Here is a 27,358-nt window from a genome sequence, read left to right on the forward strand (position 1 = left end):
TGGACAAAACAAAAGCTTTCAGAAAATCTGAACAATAATTTGTATCATATGCTGCAGGATCACAGGGAAAGGCTATTTCAAAGCAGACCATTTCAAAGTGCAGACACTGTATCCGGTTCTGCTACACACAACATTGAAACCTGTACCTAGTAATATTAGACCACATTCCACCAGGGCAACTGCCATGTCTACTGCCTACCTTAGAGTACCACCTACCAAAGATATCTTGGAAGCTGCAACTTGCAGTTCAGTGCACACCTTTACCAAGCATTAATGTTTGCCTCTTTATTCTAGATCCAGAGCTGGCTTTGCCACTGCAGTGCTGTAGGGCCTCATAGCCACACCACATCCTCTATAGAGCCAGCCACCCAAACTCAGCTTTGGGATTCTACCCAAGTGTAATGACTGCAGCAGTGAAACACTATGAACATAGTACAGTTTTGTACCTACCATAAATGTAGATGTTAGGCGTCTTCACTGCTGCAGTCAAATTACCCACCCGCCCTCTTTCTTATCTGGGACTAACCTATACTACCTATGTGGTGCATTTCCTGGTTACTGAAGGTTGTATGTATTGTCTACCAATTGCACCTGACATCTGGGGCAAGAAAAACTGAATAAAATGGCATTGGCTGCTGCTTATATACCCTGGGGCACTGGCGTCGGAGAAGAGGCGGCGGCAACAGACACCGGACCAAGACTTTGGAACTCAGGCTGGCTGCGGGCCCGCCTGATGGCAGGATAAACACGACTGCAGGCCGCCTGATGGCAGGATAACCCAAGTGTAATGACTGCAGCAGTGAAGACACTTGAACATCTACATTTATGGTAGGTACAAAACTGTACTTTCTGATTCTGTGGAAAGAGTGGTTTCAGCCAGTCCCAAGGATTTTCTTTCTCTAGCAGTTACCAGAATGAAACAAGATTTTTTTTTTTCAGTGGGAACAGAATGCTTCATTCCACAGGAATTAGTATAATTTGTTACAACTGGAATTTCCAAAGCCACCTCCAAAGCAGAAACTCCAGGAATAGGAGAATGTTTGATGATCTTCATGTCTCACAGTTGCAGTCATCACCTATGGGTTATCCCTGCTGTGATAGCCACCTGCCGAATACCAGAGTCGGTGTTTTCTGCATTGGCTGCTGTCACTTGTTGACTGATGTCAGGTCGTCAGTGCTATAAAGCAAGGCAGCGATGCCATTACACCAGTCTTTCTTGCCGTGGAGCCCGTTGCAGAAGTAGTTAGCAAGTATACGGTCGATTAAGCTACCAGAGTTTGAACTACAGCAAGCGTCTAAAGCCAAGTACCCAATTAGTGATCCTTTTTTCTTGCACTAACCGATGTCTGAAAAAACTAAGAATTGTCTTTCCAATGGAAAGCAGATCCCACACTGAAACTTCCATTTATACTGTGTCACTTTTTTAGGCCCAGACCACAACGTCCCCCGTTGCCCGTTCTGTGCCCTCTTTAACACGAGAACCATTTGTCATAGAGTTTATTGTAGCCAGTTATTTTCATCTTCCATCTTCATATTCCGAAATGGCGTCAGTCATCCAACAATCCGTAGACATTCCAAAAAAAGTAAAGATATAGACAGACCACACAAGGCTAAGCCTAAGCCTTCCGACGACTCTACTGCTAAGCAGGTCAGATTTTCATCGTGTTACACTGCTGCAGTCATTACACTTGGGTTATCCTGCCGTCAGGCAGTCCCGCAGTCGGCCTGAGTTCCAAAGTCTTGGTCCGGCTTGTTCCAAACATTCCTCAGATTGTACAATACTTGACTGAGATGCTGGACAGAGGCCTATCCTCATCAATTAAGATCCACGCCTCTGCCATTTCTTCACATTACAACATGGATCCTCCTTTATTCTCTCATCCCTTGCTAAAGCAGTACCTCAGAGGGGCTAAAAACATAAGACCGCCCCAGAGAGCACCAACACCAACTTGGGACCTAAATTTAATTTTGGAAAAACTGACCCTACCACCTTTTGAGCCAGCCAATACAGCAGATCTAAAATTTTTATCCTGGAAAACAGCTCTGCTCAGCAGTAACTTCAACGAACAGTCTCAGTGCTACAGGCATTAATGGCAGTGGAACCTTTTATAATTTTTCATCAGGACAGGGTATCTTTAAGGACAAACCCTACCTTTATGCCAAGGTGGTATCTAGTGTGGCTCTTAACCAAACCATCCATTTGCCAACTTTTTATCCAAACCCCCAGAATAAGGGGGGGGGGACTTCTACATTCTTTGGACATACACAGGCAGCTACGCTTCTACTTGGACAAAACAAAGGCTTTCAGGAAAACTAAGCAACTGTTTGTAGCATATACTGCAGGATCACAGGGCAAGGCTATCTCAAAGCAGACTATATCCAAATGGATAGGACACTGTATTCGGTACTGCTGCACACAGCATGGAAAATCAGTCCCAAATAACATTAGTCCACATTCCACCAGGGCAACAGCCATAAACAGCCTTTCTCAAAGGAGTACCTACCAAGGAAATTTTGGAGGCTGCAGCTTGGAGTTCAGTGCACACCTTTACCAAGCATTACCACCTGCCTCTTTACTCTAAATCCAGAGTAGGTTTTGCCACTGCAGTTCTGCAGGGTCTCATAGCCAATCCTAACTCTTTATAGACCAGCCACCCAACCTCAGCTTTGGGATTCTACCCAAGTGTAATGACTGCAGCAGTGTAACACGATGAACATGGTACAGTTTTGTACCTACCATAAATGTAGATGTTGGAGTGTTCACACTGCTGCAGTCCAACCCTCCTCCATCCCCTTTGAACTAGCTGGACTTATCTATACCTTTCTATCCTATACAACCTTTGGGATGTATTTGCTGGTATCTGAAGGTATTGTTTTGTTGTATATTTTTGATTAGCAGTATGTATTGCCTACCTACTTGGGGGCACCTGACGTCTGGGGCAAGAAAAACTGAAGAAAATGGCGTCAGATGCATCTTGTATACCCTGGCACTGGCGTCAGGGAAGAAGCGACAGCAGCTGATGCGGACCAAGACTTTGGAACTCAGGCCGACTGCAGGACCGCCTGGCGGCAGGATAACCGAAGTGTAATGACTGCAGCAGTGTGAACACTCTAGCATCTACATTTATGGTAGGTACAAAACTGTACTTTCTCAGGAATTCAATGAGGTGCCTTCAGCCCCTGATGCCCGATAAGATACCTTCGCAGGCCTCTGCGAGACCCTTTCGGAGTCTGGTTTGCTGCAGAAATCTTTGTCCTCCGAGCCTTTGATTGTCTCTGCCTTGGTTGGGTCCGGAGCAAGCACTGGCGTCCAAGTAGGCTTTTCACACTACGAATCTAGACAAAAGACAGATGTCTTCTCATCCGACTACCGTTTCCCTCAGACCTATGGATACTCTTAGGCCTAGAAGCAAGGCCACTCCTAGGAAGTCTACCTTTAGCCACTCCTGCTCCTCCACCCCAAGTCCAAATGCTTAAAATGGAGGAGGATCTTCTCTCCCTTATCAGGGGTAGTCAGGCCACAACTTCTAAAGGAAGAGACCCTTCTCCTGAAAAACTGATAGAATAGGATTTTGAGGAATTTGATTATTCAGACTTTGAAGAACAATATCTCTGTGTGAGAATTCAGATGCAGAGGAATCCATTCCTTCTGCCACCCCACCAGAAGATCTTTCCTTTGGGAAAACCCTTCACACCCTCAGGAATATTTCCACTGGAATCCCAGGACTTCCCTCAGTCTAAGAAAGAACAAGTTTCTAGACCTGCCCCAGCACAGACCCTTGGCCATTCTCCCCATCTTAGAGGTGGTGAATGATGTCAACTCCAGCTTAGATCTGATGCCCTCCCACTTGCTCCCAGTAAACCTGACATGTATTACAGAGTAATGGATTCTCAGAAATATCTGTACAGAAATCCTGGTGCAGACCCAGAGGTCATTACACAGGGACCAAAGGAGCCAAGGCTAGTTCTGCAAAAATTCCTTCTGTGAGAATTCCAGAGCTCTGGACAGATGGGGTAAAAAAGTGTACACCTCTGCAACCTTCGCTATCAGCACACTCAGCTGTCAGTTCCACATTTTAAAATGTCAACAACACACTTCGAACTATTAAAGCAAAAGATTTCAACCTTTCCTGACTGTGCCATTTTTGAAAGAGCGGATTTACTGCACTCTACTTGTGGCCGAACACTCCTTACACTGTGGATGAAGCCTTAAGCAGGGGAGCAGTGCCAGGATCAGTCATTATGAGGCATGCATGGTTGAAGGAACAGCCTCTCCCTGATCATGTCAAGTCTAAGTTAATTGATGCACCCTTGGATAAGGACCGCTTGTTTGGAGTAAAAGCAGAAGAGGTGCTTTAAAAAGATGGAAGACAAAGCAAAATCTATGCAGACAGTAAAATATTTCTTTCAGGTACAACCTCCAAGGTTCAGCAGGAATTTTACCTCAAAGCACTAGTCCTTTCCTGCACCTAGCAGACAGGGGCAAGTTAAGCCCTGCAGGGGCAGACCACCCAGTCTCTTATCCCAGAGACACCAGAGAAACAAACAGTGGACCACTTCCGCTCCAAAGGCAGGGTGTTCTGAGCCATCCGTCTATGGCAAAAACTTTGTGGTTCCCTCTTCCCCCCTTCTGCCCTCTTTTCACTCACCAAAAACTAGGAGGAAGGCTCTCCCTCTGCAAAGAAAATTGACTTTCTGTAACAAAGGACCAATGGGTCTTAAAGATAATTTTTCAGGGATACAAATTCTCTTTCAACGAACTCCCAATTCCAAGAGGGTACCCAGACTTGCCTCCAAATCGGTGAGCAGAGGCATTGAAACGAGTCCAAACTCTCATATCCAAAGGGGACGTAGAACCTGTTCCCTCAGATCTAATAGGCAAAGGCTTTTATTCCAGACTATTCCTTGTTCCTAGAAAATAGTGCACTAGGCGCCCCATCCTGGATCTATCCATTCTGAACACCTCCCTGGTGGTCTCCAAATTCAAAATGCTAACTGCAGTAGCTGCTGCCTATGCTAAGAAAAAAATGCCTGGTTAGTTGCGCTAGACATAAAAGATGCCTACCTCCACATCCCCATAAGGGAATCCTGCAGGAAATGACTTCACTTCAGAGCAGGCTCACAACACTTTCAGTTCTCTGTGCTACCCTTTAGCTTATCTACTGCTCCCAGAGTATTCACCAAATGCTTAGCTCTGTCCATAGCCTTTTGCAGACAGAAGAACATGCAGATTTACCCTTCTCTGGATGACAGCTTCGTTCAGGCAGAGTGCAAAGAAAAGCTACTCTAAGACCTCTTTGTCAAAACCCTCCTAACCTCCTTTAGGATAACACCATCAACGAGAAGAAATCAAAGCAAACACCCTCCAGGAAGATCATTTTCTTGGGAGCACTGCTGGACAGAGAATCTCAAATGGCCTTTCTATCCCCAGAAAAGCAGAGCTTCCTGCCTCTCTTTTACCCAGCTGGCTTCCAGAAGTCACCTCATTGCGAGGAAGTTCCTGCAAGCCTTTAGGTACATGGCATCTTGCATCCTTCTCATTCCTCTGGCAGGCATCACATGAAAAAACTTCAGTGGTATCTAAACAACCTTTGGTGTCAGCACTCTCAGCCTCTAGAGACCACACTCTGATCCCCTGTATAAGGGCCAAGTTTCTCTGGTAGGTAGGGGCCTGTGCCAAGAACAAGGGTCTTTCCTTCACCCTCTGCACTACTGGATGGACCATCACCACCGACGGCTCAGATATTGCTTGGGATGCTCACCTAGCAGGCAGGTGCACCCAAGGTCTTTGGAAGCCCAGCACCTTCCTTTACACATCAGTCAGAAGGAAATGATGGCAGTAGAAAAGCCTCTGACATCCTTCAAACCCCATCTCAGGCCAGGGGTTCTTCTTATCAAACAGACAAAACTACAGTAGTGTGGTACATCAACAAACAGGGAGGGACCCAATTTTATCCTATCTGCAGGCTAGCCATGAACCTGTTTCTGATGGTCTCCTCCATGGAATTACACCTAATTGCTCAATACCTACCAGGGATCAACAACACCCTGGCAGACCACCTAAGCAGAAACTTACTGGTCCCCCACGAATGGCAGCTCCACAGAAAAATCTTTTTGCAAGTTACTCAGGAGTGGGGAACTCCGGAGGTGGCTCTCTTTGCTTTGCACCTCAACCACCACCTGAAAACATTCTGTACCAGAGAGCATTACCACCAAGCGTGGAAGGTGGATGCCTTGACCTTCCCCTGGAACTCCCTCTTTGTGTACACATTCCCTCCTCTGCCTCTTATTCCCAAGGTACTGATCAAGATAAGGGAGGAGAGACCAAAGGCCATCCTCATTGCTCCAGATTGGCCCAGACAGCATTGGTACCACTTACTGCACAATCTGACATTACAGCCTCCCAAGTAGCTTCCCCTGATCTCAGACCTCTTGCCCCCCCCCCCCAGGTGCTGCACCCAGACTTGCAGACTCTGAAACTGTTAGAATCGCTAAAAGTTTAAAAGCAAACAAGGGGCCCTAGTTAAGCAAACAGGTCCTAGACATTATTACAGAGGCCAGAAGGCCCAGCACCAGAAAATCTTACGGAAATGGAAAAGATTCTGCTGCTGGAGCCAGTCCAGAGGGGGCAGTACCTCACAACCTTCCATCCCTCTTATACTGGACTATCTAGCGGAGTTATTCCAATAGTGGCCTCTCCTCCTCTTCAATTAAAATCACGCCTCAGCCATTTCTGCTCATTTCAATACAGATCAGCCCCTCTTCTCGCATCCTTTGATTAAACAATTTCTCAGAGGGGCTTCTAATATCCGACCTCACAGGAGGCCACCCACGCCAGCCTGGGGCCTGTTTTATGTTTTGGAAAAACTAACCTTGCCACCCTTCGAACCTGCTGCTTCAGCAGGGTGATACCTCTCCTGGAAGACTGCTTTCCTACTAGCTATCACCTCAGTCAGAAGGGTTTCAGAACTTCAGACACTCATTGCTGTTGAGCCATTCATCATTTTCCATGCAGACAGGGTCTTCCCATGTACAAACTCCTCTTTTATGCTGAAGGTGGTATTTGATGTGACCCTTAACTAGGCCATACATGTACCCACCTTCTTTCCTAACCCTCAAAACAAGGGGGAAAGAATTCTGCACTCACTAGACATGCACAGACTGCTCGGAATACTACCTGGACCATACTAAACCCTTCAGAAAAACAGACCAGCTTCTTGTCAGCTTTCCCCCAGTGGTAGAGGGGAAGACCATTTCCAAGCAAACCATTTCCAAATGGATATCACACTGTATCCATTTCTGCTACAGACTGCATGGGAAACCACCACCTAAGTCTGTTCATACCCATTCCACTAGGGCAGCCTCCATTTCTACAGCATTCCTCAGAGGAATTCTCACCAGGGATACCTTGGAAGCTGCCACCCAGACCTCTGTCCACACCTGTGCAAAGCAATACCACCTACCTCTTTTCTCTAAGGCTAGGGCAGGGTTTGCTTCTGCAGTTCTGCAGGGCATGCTGACCCATGTCTAGGTCTCCAAGTAACGCTTCCACCCCCTCCTCAGCTTTGGGAATCCTCCCACAGGTGATTACTGCAACAGTGAAACATGAAGAACATAGTACAGTTGTGTACACTTACCATAGATGTAGATATTGGAGTGTATTCACTGTTGCAATCCTGGTTTCCCTCCCCCCTTCCCCCTTATATCATCTTTTCCTTAGGGAGATGTAAGCTTCTCACTGTGGCTTTTGCCACCAGCACCACTTTACCATATTTCCTTGTGCTTCTGACAGGTTAGGGCAAGAAAATCTGATGTAATGGCACTGGCTGCCTTGCTTTATAACACTGATGACCTGGCGTCAGTCCACAGGCGAATGCAGCCAAAGCAGAAAAACATTGACTCTTGTATTCGGGCAGGCCGAGGGCTACCACAGCAGGGATAACCCCAGGTGATGACTGCAACAGTGAATACACACTCTACCATCTACATTTATGGTTAAGTGTACACAGATGTACTTTTCCTCACATCCTTACTGGTTTCCATTGCCTTCCTTAGTGGTACCTTAAAAACTCGAACCATGCTGAGAGACTCAGTCCTGCTGCAGGATAAATTTAGAAACTTGGCAGTCCAGCACTGCTAACCAGAAGTGTCATTTAACTTAAAAGTTCAGTGCAGGAAAATCTTGTTCATTGTAACTTGCCTCTGCAGTGATTTCAGAGAATCAGGCTGTTATACAACCATATTTTGTTTTCCACAAAGAAATTTGCTGGCAGGACCAACCCAGTCTGTCGTTCCCTTTTTCCCATTTTGTACATGGAGTTGGAGTGCTCATCAAATGTCACAATCTCTCTCTTCAGTGCCACTCTTATCTTCGACACTCCTGTCTGACTGAAGCAGGTCTTCTGTCACACAGTCCATCCACCTCTTTGCAGGATGTCCTCATTTCGTATCTTCTGAATGCCTGCACTTGTGCCCAAACCACTGTAATCTGTTCTCTGATCTTTTCTGCAATTTGAGCTACCGTGGCTTCTGCTCAGGTGTCCTCATTTCTTCGTCTGTCCCACAGTGTCCATCTTAGCACATCTCTGGCACTTCATCTCAATAACCTCTAGCTTCCTCAACTACTCTGCTTTTACTACCCAGGTTTCTGTAATGTACAGTAGTTCTGGTTGCACCACTGTTTTCGTACACATTTACCTTTCGGTTTCTTTGACGTTCTGCTATAGGTGACCTCTGACATTTTGTGCCAGTTGGCTGCAGATGTTCTGATTCTAGGTTTGAACTCCTCATTCAGACTTTCCTTCTCAACCACCCCTTCCAGATACCTGAAGCTGTTAAGCTGTTCCACTGATGTCCTTCAAGGATGCATCTGCAGTCCTAACATATGGGTTGTCCTGCCTCAGGCAGCCCTTCGGTCGGCCGGATTCCAAAGTCTGGGTCTGGACTCGGCTGATGTCGCACTTCACCCGACGTCATAGCTGCTGTGAATTGGGTATAAAGGCATCAGCCGACGCCATTTTCCTCAGTCTATCTTGCCGCGCAGTGCCCGAAGCAGAAGCTGTTCGCAAGTGCCGGTCGGTCAGATCCAGAGATTTCTACTACCGAAGACTTCTAAAAAGCTAAGTACCCCGTTGGGGACTCTTTCTTGCCTCAGCCGATGTCAGAAAAAGTAAATAATTGTTTAACTTGTGGGAAACAAATACCTCATAAGGATTTCCACTCTTACTGCCTTCCTTGCTTAGGCCCAGACCACGACGTATCAGCTTGTCTAGCCTGTGCTTCCTTCAACCGACGGACACTTAGACGTCGGTCGGAGTTTGCAGAGGAGTTTTTTGGTCCCGCTTTTGCTTACAAAATGCCATCGGAGACTCCCGACTTCTCAATTAGCTAAAAAGCGTAAGGAAAAGGACCGACACTCGCGGTCCGCGGTTTCGGCCGAAACCACGGTTAAGCCAACTGTTTCGGCTGAAACTGAGCCCTCGGTTCTTCCTTCGGCTGAAAGCATGCCTCCGATAGCCGAGGCCTCACACAGCATGGCTGAATCTGCTACTGAAATTACCCCTGCTGTAGCAGGCACCCAGGATTTATCAGATACTATTCCTTTAGACATTTCTACTCCTGCACGTGGAGCTGCTAGGCCCCTTGCATCTATGTCTATCAAGGCTTTTTCTAGGGCTAAAGCAGCTAAATCTTCTAAGGCCTTGCCTGCTAAAACCCCCTCACACAGGCCTACCTCTAGTTCCCAAATGCTCAGCCTGGCTGAGGATCTCATTTCTTTGATCAGGGGAACCCAACCTCACCCAGACAGGGCCTCTCAACCCCCTGCTGAGAAGAGGCCTAGAGCAGAGCCCCCGGATCCTGTTTCTACAGACTATTCCTCGGATGATTCAGAAAACTCAGATCCTCCAGAAGGCACATATTCTCCTTATGAGGATTCTGATGCAGAAGACTACATTCCTTCTGCCTCTCCTCCTGAGGAATTTTCTTTTGGGGAAACCTTACATGCTATGAGAGAGCATTTTCAATGGCAGGGCCAGGATTTTTCAGATTCAAGGAAAAGGCTAAGGACCTTTTTACATTTACCACAGCATAGGCCTTTAGCCATTCCTCCAGTACTAACAGTTGTTGATGATGCATATAATGATGCCTGTACTGCCCCTGACTCTCTTCCCCCGGCCCCTGCCAAGCCCGACAGATATTACAGGGTCCCGGGCACACACTTTCACTTGTATAAGGCTCCTATTGCAGACCCTTAAACCATTTCACAGGGCCCCAAAGCTGTAGCAGCTGCCTCTGCCAAAAACCCCCTCCCCTCTGAAAGGGAATCTAGAGCATTAGAGAGATGGGGTAAAAAAGTTATACTTCTGCTACTCTTTCGGCTAGGGCCTTAAACTGTCAATTCCACATGATTCAGTATCAGGAATTTTTGTTAGACCAGCTAAATAAAAAAAACTGTCCTCTCCTGAACCTATAGACCGCAAGTCCCTTCAGGATTTGGTACATAACACTCAGCAGGTCAGTAATCATTCCTTAAAATGCGGCTATGATGCACTGGAGGCTTCCTTTAGATCAGCTATGACTGGAACAGTGATTAGAAGCCATGCATGGTTAAAAGAGCAATCCTTACCAGACCATGTAAAGTCAAAGCTCCTAGATGCTCCCATGGAGAAACAAAGTTTGTTTGGCTCCCCTGCACAGCAAGTGCTAAAGAAGGTGGAAGAAAAAGCAAAATCTGTCCAAACAGTCAAGGATTTCTTACAGGTCCAGCCTCCGAGGTTTAGTAGAAATTGGCCTTCGAAGAATTGGCCCTTTCCAGACACCTCCAGAGCACAGCGAGGCAGAAATAGGCACCCAAGAGGCAGAGGTCAATCCAGAGGTGCCTACAGGGGACGTCAGTGGCAGCCTAACAACCAGAGAAGTACTGCCACAGATCCAGCTACGACCACTTACACAGGACAGACACAATGACTTGACTCTGATACCGCCTACCAGGGAACAACTGGAAGCACCCTTAGGCAGAAAGCTAGCCTTATTTTCCGTAAACTGGCATTACATTACAGGAGACAAATGGATTTTACAGACAATAGACAAAGGCTACAGGTTTCACTTCCACACTCTACCAAAAAAGAGAGGAATGCCAAACCTACCACCAAACCAAAAAACAAACGCTCTAGGACAAATCAACCACCTACTAAGGATGAGAGCTATAGAAAAGGTACCTCCTATGGAACAAGGTCAATGATTTTACTCCAGACTTTTCCTGGTACCAAGAAAAGAAAACCAATGGAGGCCTATTCTCGACCTGTCCGCTCTGAACACATCTCATTGTTCCAAAATTCAAAATGCTGACCCTACAGCAACTTCTTCCCATGCTGGGCAAGGAGTCTTGGCTGGTGACTCTAGATCTCAAGGAGGCATACCTGCACGTCCCTATACGACCAGATTGCAGAAGATACCTCGGATTTCTTGCAGGATCAGAGCATTATCAATTCTCAGCATTGCCCTTTGGCTTATCTACTGCGCCCAGAGTATTCACGAAATGCCTGGCATCAGTAATTGCTCATTGCAGGCTTCAGGGAATTCAGATTTATCCATACCTGGACGACTGCCTAATACAAGCGGACAACAAGACCAAATTAACAAAAGATTTGGAAAAGGTTATACAACTACTGCGAGCCCTGGGATACACAGTCAACATGAAAAAGTCAAGGCTGGTACCATCCCAAAGGATAACATTCCTGGGTGCAGAACTGGACACATCAAATCAGATGGCATTTCTCACAGCAGAAAAGCAAAAGCAACTACCGCTCTATTTCATGACATTAACAACACAGAACCAGCTTACAGCAAGGAAAGTCCTGCAAGCCCTGGGTTACATGGCATCCTGCATAATATTGATTCCACATGCCAGGCTGCATATGAGGAAGTTGCAGTGGTACCTAAGGAATGTATGGTCTCAACACAAGCACAGCCTAGAAGCCCAGATTCCAATAGTACCATGCCTGAAACAAGAATTCCTGTGGTGGGCTCAGGCCTATCAGTTGAACAGAGGACTGCCTTTCCACAAACCTCACCCAAGCCAGACTATCACCTCGGACGCCTCAGACCTAGACTGGGCAGCACACATGGTGGACAAGTGTATACAAGACCTATGGACACAAGACCAGCTGAACCTACACATAAATCAAAAAGAGATGCTGGCAGTGAAGCAGGCACTTCAGACATTCAGACCTTTTCTTCAACAGGGTCATTTGCTGATAAGGACGGACAACACCACAGTCAATGTGGTATGTCAACAAACAGGGAGGCACACACTCATATCCTCTATGCCGGATGGCAATGGACCTGTGGAATGTGGCCCTGAACCTCAACATTCAACTCCAGGCCAATTTTGTGCCAGGAAAAGAAAATATACTAGCAGACACCTTAAGCAGAACTACCACGGATGCCCACGAATGGATGCTGCATCCAGACATCTTCAAAACCATTACAAAGAAATGGGGACTACCAGAAATAGACCTGTTCGCATCCCCACACAACCACCAATTGAGGAAATTCTGCACAAGGACATAAAACCCACTTGCTTGGAAGGTGGACTCCCTATCCTTCAGTTGGGAAAACCTGATAGCATATGCATTCCCACCTCTTCCTTTGATGCACAAAGTGCTACTGAAGATCAAAGAAGATCACCCAAGGATCATCCTGATAGCTCTAGACTAGCCGAGGCAGCATTGGTACCCACTACTGAGAAGTATGTCTCGGACACACGCATGGCCTCTACCTCTAGTTCCTTTATTGCTAACACAGAACAACTACAAGATCCTACATCCAAACTTGAAAACACTACAGTTAGCTGCTTGGAATATTACATAAAACAAAATAACCCAGATTTATCTCAGAGGGTTAAAGACATTATCCTGGAGGCTCGCAGACCCTCCACAAGGAAGACTTATTCAGCCAAATGGAAAAGATACCTCATTTGGAGTGCAGCAAAAGGAGAAAATGTATTATTAGCAAACATAGCTAACATCCTGGAATACTTAGCAGAGCTTTTCCACAATGGCCTGTCTTACTCCTCCATTAAGATTCATGCATCAGCAATTTCAGCAGAATGCAACATGGATCCTCCAGTCTTCTCTCATCCTCTACTCAGGCAGTTTCTCAGAGGAATTAAAAATGTAAAGCCTCCAAGGAAGCCACCTTTGCCTACATGGGACCTTAACTTTGTGCTGGAAAAGTTAACACTTCCCCCTTTCGAACCAGCAGCAACAGCAGAATTACAGTTCTTATCTTGGAAAACTGCTTTCCTGCTTGCAATCACTTCAGCAAGAAGGGTTTCTGAATTACAGGCATTAATGGCAGTACAGCCCTTCCTTATCTTCCATCAGGATAGAGTGTCCTTGAGAACTAACCCTACTTTTATGCCAAAAGTGGTCTCTAGGGTATCATTGAACCAAGCAATCCACCTACCAACATTCTTCCCCAACCCACAGAACAGGGGGGAAAGACTACTACATACCTTGGATGTGCACAGGCAATTGCGCTACTATCTGGACAGAACCAAGACCAACAGAAAAACTGAGCAGCTTCTGGTAGCATATGCAACAGGAATGGAAGGAAAAGCAATTTCAAAACAGACTATCTCAAAATGGATAGGAAATTGCATAAGATTTTGTTACTCTCTTCATGGAAAGACAACTCCAGAAAACATCAGACCTCACTCCACAAGGGCTACAGCCACTACTACAGCTTTCCTACGAGGAGTGGCTACCAAAGACATTTTAGAAGCTGCTACTTGGAGCTCCGTGCATACATTTGCCAAGCATTATAAATCTGCCTTTATACTCCAGATCCCAAGCAGGTTTTGCAACTGCTGTCTTGCAAGGGATCTTAACTACACCATAATCATCCTAGTGCCTCCTCCCCCAGTTTGGCTATGGTATTCTACCCATATGTTAGGACTGCAGATGCATCCTTGAAGGACATAGTACAGTTTTGTACCTACCATAAATGTAGATGTCCGAGAGGTATGCATCTGCAGTCAGGATTACCCACCCTCCTTCCCCTCTGTGGTACTCCTAGGGTATTTGCCCATCTTGTAGCTAGCTGGGGGAATCTATTATGGTGTATTTGTTTGTATATATGTATATACATGCTTATATTGTTTGCTCTCTACTGTTTGGAATCATTTGCATTTATCCAAATTTAGCCTTCATAGAGGGCACCTGGCATCTGGGGCAAGAAACACTGAGGAAAATGGCGTCGGCTGATGCCTTTATACCCAATTCACAGCAGCTATGACTTCGGGTGAAGTGCGACATCAGCCGAGGCCAGACCCAGACTTTGGAATCCGGCCGACCGAAGGGCTGCCTGAGGCAGGACAACCAATATGTTAGGACTGCAGATGCATACCTCTCGGACATCTACATTTATGGTAGGTACAAAACTGTACTTTTTCCCTTCTCAGTTCTGAGCTTCTGATTTCCCCATTTGCTGCCATTGCAACTGTATTATCTATACTGATGTCCTTCAAGGATGCATCTGCAGTCCTTACAAATGGGTTGTCCTGTCGTCAGGCAGCCCTTCGGTCGGCCGGATTCCAAAGTCTGGGTCTGGCCTCGGCTGGTGTCGCACTTCACCCGACGTCATAGCTGCAGTTATTCGGGTATAAAGGCATCAGCTGACGCCATTTTCCCCAGTCTTTCTTGCCGCGTGGCGCCCGAAGCAGAAGCTGTTCACAAGTGCCGGTCGGTCAGATCCAGAGATTACTACTACCGAATACTACTTCGAAGACTTCTAAAAAGCTAAGTACCCCGTTGGGGACTCTTTCTTGCCTCAGCCGATGTCAGAGAAAGTGAATAACTGTTTATCTTGTGGGAAACAAATAACTCATAAAGATTTCCACTCCTACTGTATACATTGCTTAGGCCCAGACCACGACGTAGCAGCTTGTCTAGCCTGCGCTTCTTTTAACCGACGGACGCTTAGACGTCGGTCGGAGTTTGCTGAACAAATTTTCGCTCTGATTTTGCCTACATTATGCCGTCGGATCCTCCGACAGCAAATTTCAAAACGAAAAGAAAAGGACAGACACTCGCGGTCCGCGGTCTCGGCGAAACGCGATTAAGCAAACCGAAAGTGTCTGTTTCGCGAAACCGAAGCGGTTCTTTCTCCAGCGAAACCATGCCTTCTACGAGGCCTCCTCTAACCTGGTAGAATCTGCTTCTGAAACCCAGCCTTCTGTTGCGGTTTCTCAGGAATTATCAGACACAATTCCCCTGGATATTTCAACCCCTGCACGTGGAGCTGCTAGGCCTCCTGCAGCCATGTCTATTAAGGCCTTTGCCAGGGCTAAAGCAGCCAAAGCTTCAAAATCTGTGCCTGCCAAACCCCCCTCACACAGGCCCAGCACTAGTTCGCATATGCTATCTTTGGCTGAGGATTTAATTTCTTTAGTTCGTGGATCCCAGCCTCATCCAGACAGGTCCTCTCTCCCTCCTCCAGAAAAGAGACCTAGAGCAGAGCCCCCTGAACCAGTATCCACTGATGGTTCCTCTGATGAATCAGAGCATACAGACCTTCCTGAGGCTTCTTATTCTCCTTACGAAGACTCTGATGCTGAAGAGTCCATTCCTTCAGCCTCTCCACCTGAGGAATTTTCCTTTGGGGAAACCTTGCATGCTATGAGGCAACAATTTCAGTGTCAGGGCCAAGATTTCTCAGACTCCAGAAAAAGGCTTAGAACCTTTCTACATTTGCCACAACATAGGCCTTTAGCTATACCTCCAGTTCTTTCTGTTGTAGATGATGCATTTAATGATGCTTGCACTGCTGATTCATTACCTCCGGCTCCTGCTAAGCCCGATAGGTTCTACAGGGTCCCGGACACTCATCACCATTTATACAAGGCTCCTTTTGCAGATCCAGAGACCATCGCCCAGGGCCCTAAAGCTGTAGCTGCTACTTCTACCAAAAACCCACTCCCCTCTGAAAGGTAATCCAGGTCCTTAGAGAGATGGGGTAAAAAAGTTTACACTTCTGCTACCTTGTCAGCTAGGGCTTTGAACTGCCAATTTCATATGATTCAATATCAGGAGTTTATACTTGACCAGTTAACTAAAAAGCTTTCCTCTGAAGAATCTTTAGATAAAAAATATGTTCAGGAAATGGTACATAACATACAGCAGGTTAGTAACCATTCTTTAAAATGTGGCTATGATGCACTGGAGGCTTCCTTTAGATCAGCCATGACTGGCACAGTTATCAGGAGACATGCATGGTTGAAAGAACAGGCATTACCAGACCATGTCAAATCAAAGCTTTTGGATGCACCCATGGACAAGGTCAATTTATTTGGTTCCCCTGCTCAGCAGGTGCTAAAAAAAAGATGGAAGAGAAGGCGAAATCTGTACAAACAGTGAAAGATTTCTTACAGGTTCAAACTCCAAGGTTTAGCAGGAACTGGCCCTCCAAGAATTGGTCCTTTCCGGACTCCTCTAAGGCTCAGAGAGGCAGGAATAGGCGTTCGAGGCAGAAACCAATCCAGGGGTGCCTACAGGGGACGCCAATGGCAAGGTAACAACCAGCGAGGCACAGACGCAGCCACCACCACTACAACAACTCAATCACAGTGACTTGACAGTGGCACCGCCTACCAGGGAACAACTAGAAGCACCCTTAGGCGGAAAACTAACCTTATTCTCAAAAAACTGGCATTGCATCACAAGGGAAAAATGGATTTTGCAAACTATAGACCAAGGTTACAGGTTCCATTTCCATACTCTACCAGGGAAGAGAGGAATGCCAAACCTACCACCTACTCAAAGGACAGAAGCTCTAAAACAAATATCTCCGCTATTAAGAATGAGAGCTGTGGAAAGGGTACCATCTATGGAGCAAGGAAAGGGATTTTACTCCAGACTCTTCCTGGTACCAAGAAAAGAAAACAGAGACCCATTCTAGACCTGTCCGCTTTAAACACATTCCTTATTGTTCCAAAATTCAAAATGCTGACCCTACAGCAGCTTCTTCCCATGCTGGGCAAGGAGTCTTGGCTGGTAACTCTAGATCTCAAGGAGGCATACCTGCACGTCCCCATAAGACCAATTTGCAGAAGATACCTCAGATTTCTTGCAGGATCAGAGCATTATCAATTTTCAGCATTGCCCTTTGGCTTATCTACTGCGCCCAGAGTGTTCACGAAATGCCTGGCATCAGTAATTGCTCATTGCAGACTTCAGGGAATCCAAATTTATCCCTACCTGGACGACTGCCTGATACAAGCGGACAACAAAAGCAAGCTAGCAGAAGACTTACAAAGAGTCATTTACCTGCTGCAAGCCTTGGGATATACAGTCAATATAAAAAGTCAAGGCTGATTCCATCCCAAAGAATAACCTTTCTGGGTGCAGAGCTGGACACATCAAAACAAATGGCATTCCTAACTGCAGAAAAGAAAGAGCAACTACCTCTCTACTTCTTGGCATTAACAAAGCAGAACCACCTAACTGCAAGAAAAGTACTGCAAGCTCTAGGCTTCATGGCATCCTGTATAATTCTGGTCCCTCATGCCAGACTGCATATGAGAAAGCTACAGTGGTACCTAAGGAATTTGTGGTCCCAACACAAGCACAGCCTAGAAACCAAAATCCCAATAATCCCATGCCTGAAACAAGAGTTCCTATGGTGGGCTCAGGCCTGTCAATCAAACACAGGATTGCCCTTCTGCAACAGCCAACCAAGCCAAACCATCACGACAGATGCCTCAGACCTCAGTTGGGGAGCACACATGCAGGGCAAGTGCATACAAGACTTATGGACTCGACCAGCTGCGCCTACACATAAATCTAAAGGAAATGCTTGCAGTAAAATTGGCAATCCAGTCATTCAGACCATTTCTCCAAGAAGGTCAGTTGATGATAAGGACAGACAACACCACAGTTATGTGGTACATCAACAAACAGGGGGGCACCCATTCATATCCTCTATGCCGGCTGGCACTGGACCTATGGGATGTGGCCCTGAGCTACAACATTCAGTTACAAGCAATTTTTGTACCCGGAAAAGAAAACATTCTAGCAGACATATTAAGCAGAACAACCACAGATGCCCACGAATGGATGCTTCATCCGGACATCTTCAAAGCCATCACAAGGGAATGGGGATTACCACAAATAGACTTGTTTGCATCCCCATTCAATCACCAGCTAAAGAAATTCTGCACAAGGACGTACCACCCACTTGCTTGGAAGGTGGACTCCCTATCTTTCAGTTGGAAAAACCTGAGAGCATACGCATTTCCACCACTTCCTTTGATGCACAAGGTGCTTCTGAAGATCAAAGAGGACCGTCCAAGGATCATTCTGATAGCTCCAGACTGGCCAAAACAACATTGGTACCCATTGCTGAGGAGCATGTCTCTGGAACAAATATGGACACTACCCCTGATCCCATTACTGTTAACACAGAACAACTACAACATCCTGCATCCAAACCTGAAAACTCTGCAGCTAACTGCCTGGAACATTACATAACAGCAATTAACCCAAACCTATCCCAAAGGGTTAAATACATAATCCTGGAGGGCGCGCAGACCTTCAACAAGAAAGAATTATGCAGCAAAATGGAAAAGATATCTCATTTGGAGTACTGCAAAGGGAGAAGATGTGACTCTGGTAAACATGGCCAACATCCTGGAGTACTTGGCAGAGCTCTTCCACACAGGCCTGTCCTATTCTTCCATCAAGATACATGCATCAGCTATTTCAGCACAATATAGCTTGGATCCTCCTGTCTTCTCTCATCCCCTGCTCAGACAGTTTCTGAGAGGAATTAAAAATGTAAAACCTCCCAGGAAACCACCATTGCCAGCATGGGACTTGAACTTTGTGCTAGAAAATTGACACTTCCTCCTTTCGAACCAGCAGCAACAGCAGAATTACAATACTTATCCTGGAAGACTGCTTTCCTGCTGGCAATAACTTCAGCAAGAAGGGTCTCTGAACTACAGGCATTAATGGCAATACAACCCTTCCTGATCTTCCATCAAGATAGTGTCCATGAGAAGAAATCCTACATTTATGCCTAAGGTGGTATCCAGAGTGTCATTAAATCAGGCTATCCACCTACCTACATTCTTCCCAAACCCACAGAACAGGGGAGAAAGACTTTTGCATACCTTGGATGTACACCGGCAGTTACGCTACTACCTGGACAGGACTAAGTCCAATAGAAAAACTGACCAGCTTCTGGTAGCATATGCCATAGGAAAGGAGGGAAAACCAATTTCAAAACAGACAATCTCCAAATGGATAGGAAATTGCATTAGATTTTGTTACTCCTACCATGGAACGAAAACTCCAGAGAACATCAGGCCTCACTCCACAAGGGCTACAGCCACTACCACAGCTTTCTTACGAGGAGTGGCTACCAAGGACATTATAGAGGCTGCTACTTGGACCTCCATGCATACATTTGCCAAGCATTACAATTTACCTTTATACTCTAGATCCCGAGCAGGTTTTGCCACTGCTGTTTTGCAAGGGATCCTAGCTACACCATAATCACTACTCTTTCCTCCTCCCCTTGTTTAGCTATGGTATTCTACCCATTTGTAAGGACTGCAGATGCATCCTTGAAGGACATAGTACTGATGTCCTTCAAGGATGCATCTGCAGTCATAACAAATGGGTTGTCCTGTCGTCAGGCAGCCCTTCGGTCGGCCGGATTCCAAAGTCTGGGTCCGGCTTCGGCTGATGTCGCACTTCACCCGACGTCATCTCTGCTGGTCTTCGGGTATAAAGGCATCAGCCGACGCCATTTTCCTCAGTCTTTCTTGCCGCGCAGCGCCCGAAGCAGAAGCTGTTCGCAAGTGCCGGTCGGTCAGATCCAGAGATTACTACTACCGAATACTACTTCGAAGACTTCTAAAAAGCTAAGTACCCGTTGGGGACTCTTTCTTGCCTCAGCCGATGTCAGAAAAAGTCAATAACTGTTTAACTTGTGGGAAACAAATACCTCATAAAGATTTCCACTCTTACTGCCTGCCTTGCTTAGGCCCAGACCACGTAGCAGCCTGTTCGGTCTGTGCTTCCTTCAACCGACAACGCTTAGGCGTCTGTTGGAGTTTGCTGAACAGTTTTTCGCTCAGATTTTGCGTACATTATGCCGTCGGATCCTCAGACTACCCAAATTGTTAAAAACGCAAAGAAAAGACCAACACTCGCGGTCCGCGGTTTCGCCGAAACCACGGTTAAGCAAGCTTTGAGTGTCTCTGTTTCGCCGAAACCGAAAACGGTCAATCTTCAGCGAATCCATGACTACTACTGAGGCTCCTGCTACCTTAGTTGAATCGGCCTCAGAAGTTTTGCCTACTACTGTGGTTCCTAGTGATTTATCAGACACCATTCCTTTGGATGTCTCTACCCCAGCACGTGGTGCTGCTAGGCCTCCTGCAGCCATGTCTATTAAGGCCTTTGCCAGGGCTAAAGCAGCCAAAACTGTTAAATCAGTGCCTGTTAAGCCCCCTCACACAGGCCCACTTCTAGTTCACAAATGCTTACTCTGGCAGAGGATTTAATATCCTTAATTAGGGGATCCCAATCTCACCCAGACAGGGCCTTTCAGCCCCAGAAAAGAGACCTAGAGCAGAGCCCCGAGCCAGTGTCCTCTGATGATTCTTGGATGACTCAGACATTACAGACCAGCCAGAGGCTCCTTTTCTACTTATGAAGATTCCGATGCTGAGGAATCCATTCCATCTGCCTCTCCACCAGAGGAATTTTCCTTTGGGGAAACCTTACATGCCATGAGAGAACAATTCCAATGGCAGGGACAAGATTTCTCAGATTCAAGAAAAGGCTTAGGACATTTCTGCACTTACCACAACATAGGCCCTTAGCTATACCTCCAGTACTGCCTGTTGTGGATGATGCATTTAATGATGTTTGCACTGCTCCTGATACTTTACCTCCAGCCCCTGCCAAACCAGATAGATTTTACAGGGTGCCAGACACTCATCACCACCTATACAAGGCCCCACTTGCAGATCCTGAGACTATATCCCAGGGGCCTAAGGCAGTAGCCTCGACCTCAGCAAAAACCCTATTCCTTCTGAAAGGGAATCCAGGTCCTTAGAGAGATGGGGAAAAAGTTTACACCTCTGCTACTCTCTCAGCTAGAGCTTTAAACTGTCAGTTTCATATGATCCAATACCAAGAGTTTATGCTTGATCAGTTAACTAAGAAGCTGTCCACTGATGACTCCTTAGATAAGAAATATGTTTTAGAAATGGTGAATAACTTTCAGCAGGTTAGTAACCATTCTTTAAAATGTGGCTATGATGCACTGGAGGCTTCATTTAGATCAGCCATGACTGGCACAGTGATAAGAAGGCATGCATGGTTGAAAGAACAGGTCTTGCGGATCATGTTAAAGCAAAGCTGTTAGATGCTCCTATGGATAAGGCCAGTCTATTTGGTACACCTGCTCAGCAAGTAATGAAGAAAATGGAAGAGAAGGCAAAATCTGTACAAACAGTTAAGGATTTCTTACAGGTTCAGCCCCAAGGTTTAGCAGGAACTGGCCTGGCCAAAATTGGTCCTTCCCAGACTCCTCAAAATCTCAGAGGTAGGAATAGACGCTCTAGAGGCAGAAATCAATCCAGAGGAGGTGCCTACATGGGGCGACAGTGGCAAGGCAATAACGAGGCACAGACACAACCACTGCCACTGCAACAGGACAATCACAGTGACTTGGCTCTGACACCGCCTACCAGGGAGCAAATAACAGCACCTTTAGGCGGAAAGTTAGCCTTATTTTCAAAAATTGGCACTATATCACAAAAGACAAGTGGATTTTGCAAACCATAGACCAAGGCTACAGGTTCCACTTCCACACCTTACCAGTAAAAGAGGAATGCCAAACCTACCTCCAAATCAAAAACAGAAGCTCTAAAGCAGATAGCCAATTAACAAAGATAAGAGCTGTGGAAAGAGTACCAATAACAGAACAGGGCAAAGGATTCTACTCCAGACTCTTCCTAGTACCAAGAAAGAGAAAAGTTGGAGACCTATTCTCGACCTGTCCGTCTTAAACACATACATCATTGTCCCAAAATTCAAAATGCTGACCCTACAGCAACTTCTTCCTATGCTGGGCAAGGAGTGTTGGCTGGTAACTCTAGATCTCAAGGAGGCATACCTGCACGTCCCCATACAACCAAATTGCAGAAGATACCTCAGATTTCTTGCAGGATCAGAGCATTATCAATTCTCAGCATTGCCCTTTGGCTTATCTACTGCGCCCAGAGTATTCACAAAATGCCTGGCATCAGTAATCGCTCACTGCAGGCTACAGGGAATCCAAATTTATCCATACCTGGACGACTGCCTGTTACAAGCGGACAACAAAAGCAAGCTGACAACAGATTTACAAAGGGTCATTTGCTTACTACAAGCCCTGGGATACACAGTCAATTTACAAAAGTCAAGACTGATACCATCCAAAACAAGAACATTCTTGGGTGCGGAATTGGACACAGCAAAACAAAAGGCATTCCTAACTGCAGAAAAACAAAAACAACTCCCTCTTTACTTCTTGGCATTAACAAAGCAGAACAAACTAACAGCAAGAAAAATACTGCAGGCCTTGGGCTTCATGGCATCATGCATAATCTTGGTCCCACATGCCAGACTGCATATGAGAAAGCTACAGTGGTACCTAAAGAATTTATGGTCTCAACACAGGCACAGCTTAGAAACCGAAATCCCACTAATCCCATGCCTGAAACAGGAGTTCCTATGGTGGGCTCAAGCATGCCAGTCAAACCCAGGCTTGCCCTTCCACAACTTTCAAGCAAGCCAAACCATCACAACGGACGCCTCAGACCTAGGCTGGGGGGCGCACATGTTGGACAAATGCATACAAGGATTGTGGACTCCAGACCAGCTGCACCTGCACATAAACCAAAAAGAAATGCTGGCAGTAAAACTAGCAATCCAGAAATTCAGACCATTCCTCAAAGAAGGCCATTTAATGATAAGGACAGAACACCACAGTCATGTGGTACATCAACAAACAGGGAGGCACTCATTCATACCCCCTATGCAGAATGACTCTGGACCTTTGGAATATGGCTCTGAGTTACAACATCCAGTTACAGGCAATATTTGTGCCGGGAAAAGAAAACACCCTAGCAGACATGTTAAGCAGAACCACCTCGGATGCTCACGAATGGATGCTACACCCGGACATCTTCAAGGCCATCACAAAGAAATGGGGAATGCCACAAATAGACCTATTCGCATCCCCACTCAATCATCAGCTCAAAAAATTCTGCACAAGGACATACCACCCACTTGCATGGAAGGTGGACTCTCTATCCTTCAGTTGGAAAGGCCTGACAGCATATGCATTTCCACCTCTTCCTTTGATGCACAAGGTACTACTGAAAATCAAAGAGGAACGCACAAGGATAATCCTGATAGCTCCGAATTGGCCAAGACAACACTGGTATCCATTGCTGAGGAGCATGTCTCAGGGGAGAATGTGGTCAATACCCCTGATGCCTTTGATGTCAACTCAGAACAACTACAACATCATGCACCCAAACCTAAAAACCTTGCAACTGACTGCCTGGAACATCACATAGCAGCAACTAACCCAGACCCATCCCAAAGGGTTAAAGACATTATCCTTGAAGCCCGCAGACCTTCAACAAGAAGGAACTATGCAGGAAAATGGAAAAGATTTGTCATTTGGAGTACTGAAAGAGGAAAAGATGTGTCGAACATAGATATTGCTAACATCCTGGAGTACTTGGCAGAGCTTCTACATACAGGCCTGTCCTATTCCTCCATCAAGATACATGCATCAGCTATTTCAGCAGAATACAGCTTCGATCCACCTGTCTTTTCGCATCCTCTACTCAGGCAGTTCCTCAGAGGGATCAAGAATGTAAAACCTCTTAGGAAACCACCATTACCAGCATGGGACTTGAACTTTGTGCTAGAAACATTGACACTCCCTCCATTTGAACCAGCAGCAACAGCAGATCTTCAACACCTATCATGGAAAACTGCTTTCCTACTGGCAATTACTTCAGCAAGGAGGGTTTCGGAACTACAGGCCTTAATGGCAGTACAACCTTTTCTAATCTTCCATCAAGATAGGGTGTCCATGAGAACTAATCCTACATTTATGCCTAAGGTGGTATCCAGAGTGTCTTTAAACCAGGCAATCCACCTACCTACCTTCTTTCCCAATCCACAGAACGGGAAGAAAGACTGCTGCATACCTTGGATGTACATAGACAGTTACGCTACTACCTGGACAGAACCAAAGGTGACAGAAAAACTGACCAGCTTTTAGTAGCCTATGCAACAGGAAGGGAAGGAAAAGCAATTTCCAAACAGACAATCTCCAAATGGATAGGAAATTGCATAAGATTCTGTTACTCCTACCACGGAAAACCAATTCCACAGAACATAAGACCTCATTCTACAAGGGCTACAGCCACTACCACAGCTTTCTTCGAGGAGTGGCAACCAAGGACATTATTGAGGCTACTTGGACCTCCGTGCATACATTTGCCAAGCATTATAATTTACCTCTATACTCTAGATCCCGAGCAGGGTTTGCCACTGCTGTACTGCAAGGGATCCTAACTACACCATAATTCTTCTTCCTCCTCCCTAGTTTGGCTATGGTATTCTACCCATTTGTTATGACTTCAGATGCATCCTTGAAGGACATAGTACAGTTTTGTACCTACCATAAATGTAGATGTCGAACAGGATAGCATCTGCAGTCAGGATTACCCACCCTCCTTCCCTCTGTGGTACTCCTAGGGTATTTACCCTCCTAATAGCTAGCTGGGGGGGGAGTCTCTTATGGTGTATTTGTTTGTATATATGTACATACATTGTTATTTTTTGTGTTTGCCTTCTACTTTTTTGGAAACATGGGCATTTATCCAAAATTTAGCTTACCAAGAGGGCAACTGGCATCTGGGGCAAGAAACACTGAGGAAAATGGCGTCGGCTGATGCCTTTATACCCGAAGACCAGCAGAGATGACGTCGGGTGAAGTGCGACATCAGCAGAAGCCGGACCCAGACTTTGGAATCCGGCCGACCGAAGGGCTGCCTGACGACAGGACAACCCATTTGTTATGACTGCAGATGCTATCCTGTTCGGACATCTACATTTATGGTAGGTACAAAACTGTACTTTTTGTACCTACCATAAATGTAGATGTCGATAAATGCATCTGCAGTCAGGATTACCCACCTTCCCCTCTGAGGTACTCCTAGGGTATTTGCCAGCCTTCAGCTAGCTTGGGGGGGGATCTATTATGGTGTATTTGTTTGTATATATGTACATACATGTTTATTTTTTGTGCTTGCTCTCTACTATTTGGAATCATTGGCATTTATCCAAATTTAGCCTTCCAAGAGGGCACCTGGCATCTGGGGCAAGAAACACTGAGGAAAATGGCGTCAGCTGATGCCTTTATACCCGAATAACTGCAGCTATGACGTCGGGTGAAGTGCGACACCAGCCAAGGCCAGACCCAGACTTTGGAATCCGGCCGACCGAAGGGCTGCCTGACGACAGGACAACCCATTTGTAAGGACTGCAGATGCATTCCTATCGGACATCTACATTTATGGTAGGTACAAAACTGTACTTTTCCTCCCATGTGCCTTCAATTGTGTATTCCATTCCCCTGTCCTTTGCTGAAGTTCTTGCTTAGTCTGCCTGTAATGCCACATAATTTTGCATACATTAGCTTTGTTGATCTGTTCCCTCCAACCTGTTTGCCTATGTTGTCCATCAACAGTATGAACAACAGTGGGCTTAGAGCTGAACCCTGATGTACACAGACTCCTACTGGGAACTAGTCTGAGAGACTGAACACAGTTTGTCCTTGAGTCATTGGGTCATTGCACATGGTCTGCAGTAATTCTGCCAATGCTTCTGGGCCCCCAAACCACCATAGGATTTCCCCAGTCAGCTTTCTTGGGATCTTGTCATATGCTTTCTCCAAGTCTAGAGATGTCCATTTGGACTTTTCATCTCTAGCTTCTTCGGTTGCTCCGGTTTCCTCCCACATCCCAAAGACGTGCTGTAGGTGGAGTGGACACTCTAAATTGGCCCTAGGCATGAGGGCGTGTGTTTGCCTTCTGTGGAAGGTTGGGTGCCGGGCTGGCAACTTGACACCGTAAAACTCCACTGCCAATCATGAGTGGACAGGTGATCCGCTGTGGCGACCCCTAACCGAGAAAAGCCAAAAGTAGTAGTAGTAGTTAAAAGCCTGGTGGGGGTGGGGGGCACGACAGAGTGCAACACATGAAAATTGAGTTAATACTGTATTGTATTTCTTCATTTTATTTTGCCTGTTTGAGAACTCTGGTTGCTTGAGTTCCGGTTAAGAGTTTTTACTGTGGACAAGAAATGCTGTTTGTTTGGACAGGTCAGCCTGCATACCCATTGTGCATCGAGCATAGACTAAGAGAAGTAAGTCCAGCAGGTGATGTACCATTGAGCAGATAGATTTTCTATTGATATATGCTGAGGGGCAGAGTAAAATAGAAGAAAAAATCTGATTCATTTTGCAAAACTATTTCAAAAAAAAAAAAAAAAAAAAACTGATTTTCCTTGCATTTTTGCATTGGCCCTTGTAAAACCTTTTTTAAACTGTTGAGGAAAAAGTCTGCAACAATTTTTTGTTGCTTTTCCTATACTTAACTGATGTACTGTGCCAGCATGGGAATGCTAGTGCCAATCGAGCACAGTACATTAGTCTAGGGAAGACAACGCGGAAGATGACTGAAGTACATTTAGCTTACTTAAAGAATGTGTTTTATATATTTTTTTTAAATAATTGTGATTGCATAATGGCTATAATCTGTTCCGGTTTGTCAGTACATCAGGATTTATCCACAGTTGGCTTTAATCATTAGGGCTTCAGCCTCTTGATCACGCCACACCAGTCTGTAAATCTTGATATACATACTCACAGTTGTGGATTATTGCTCAGATGTACAACATAGCATGTCCACTTTTTAAATAGTTAAAATATATAGAGCATAAACATTCCAACATTGTAGAATATCAGCCAGGAGTGTTTTTTCCCCTTGTCTGTAAAGTAAGTGTGTTTAAAAACTCGCTTCTTACCAAACAAGGATTCGTACTGCTTATGTCTAGGAAGTAATGGACTATTTTAAAAAGTCACAGTTTGCAAAGAACGTTTGCATTTATTGAAATGCAGGGAATTTTAAGTAAGGTTTTGTGTCTGCACGGTTCTCTGCATACATGTATTGTCTGTGTGTGATACAGAACTATAATCACTATTA

At 45.7% G+C, this 27,358-nt stretch overlaps 1 protein-coding gene across 3 annotated transcripts in view; it reads left to right on the forward strand.

The window, feature by feature from the left end:
- Positions 1 to 27,358, forward strand: part of GNB1 (G protein subunit beta 1) — a 1,803,552-nt gene that overhangs the window by 483,898 nt on the left and 1,292,296 nt on the right. The window lies entirely within an intron of this gene.

The sequence above is a fragment of the Protopterus annectens genome, chromosome 2.part1 (genome assembly GCF_019279795.1).
Source record: "Protopterus annectens isolate FY-2018-M chromosome 2.part1, PAN1.0, whole genome shotgun sequence".
NCBI classification, from domain to species: Eukaryota; Metazoa; Chordata; order Ceratodontiformes; family Protopteridae; genus Protopterus; species Protopterus annectens.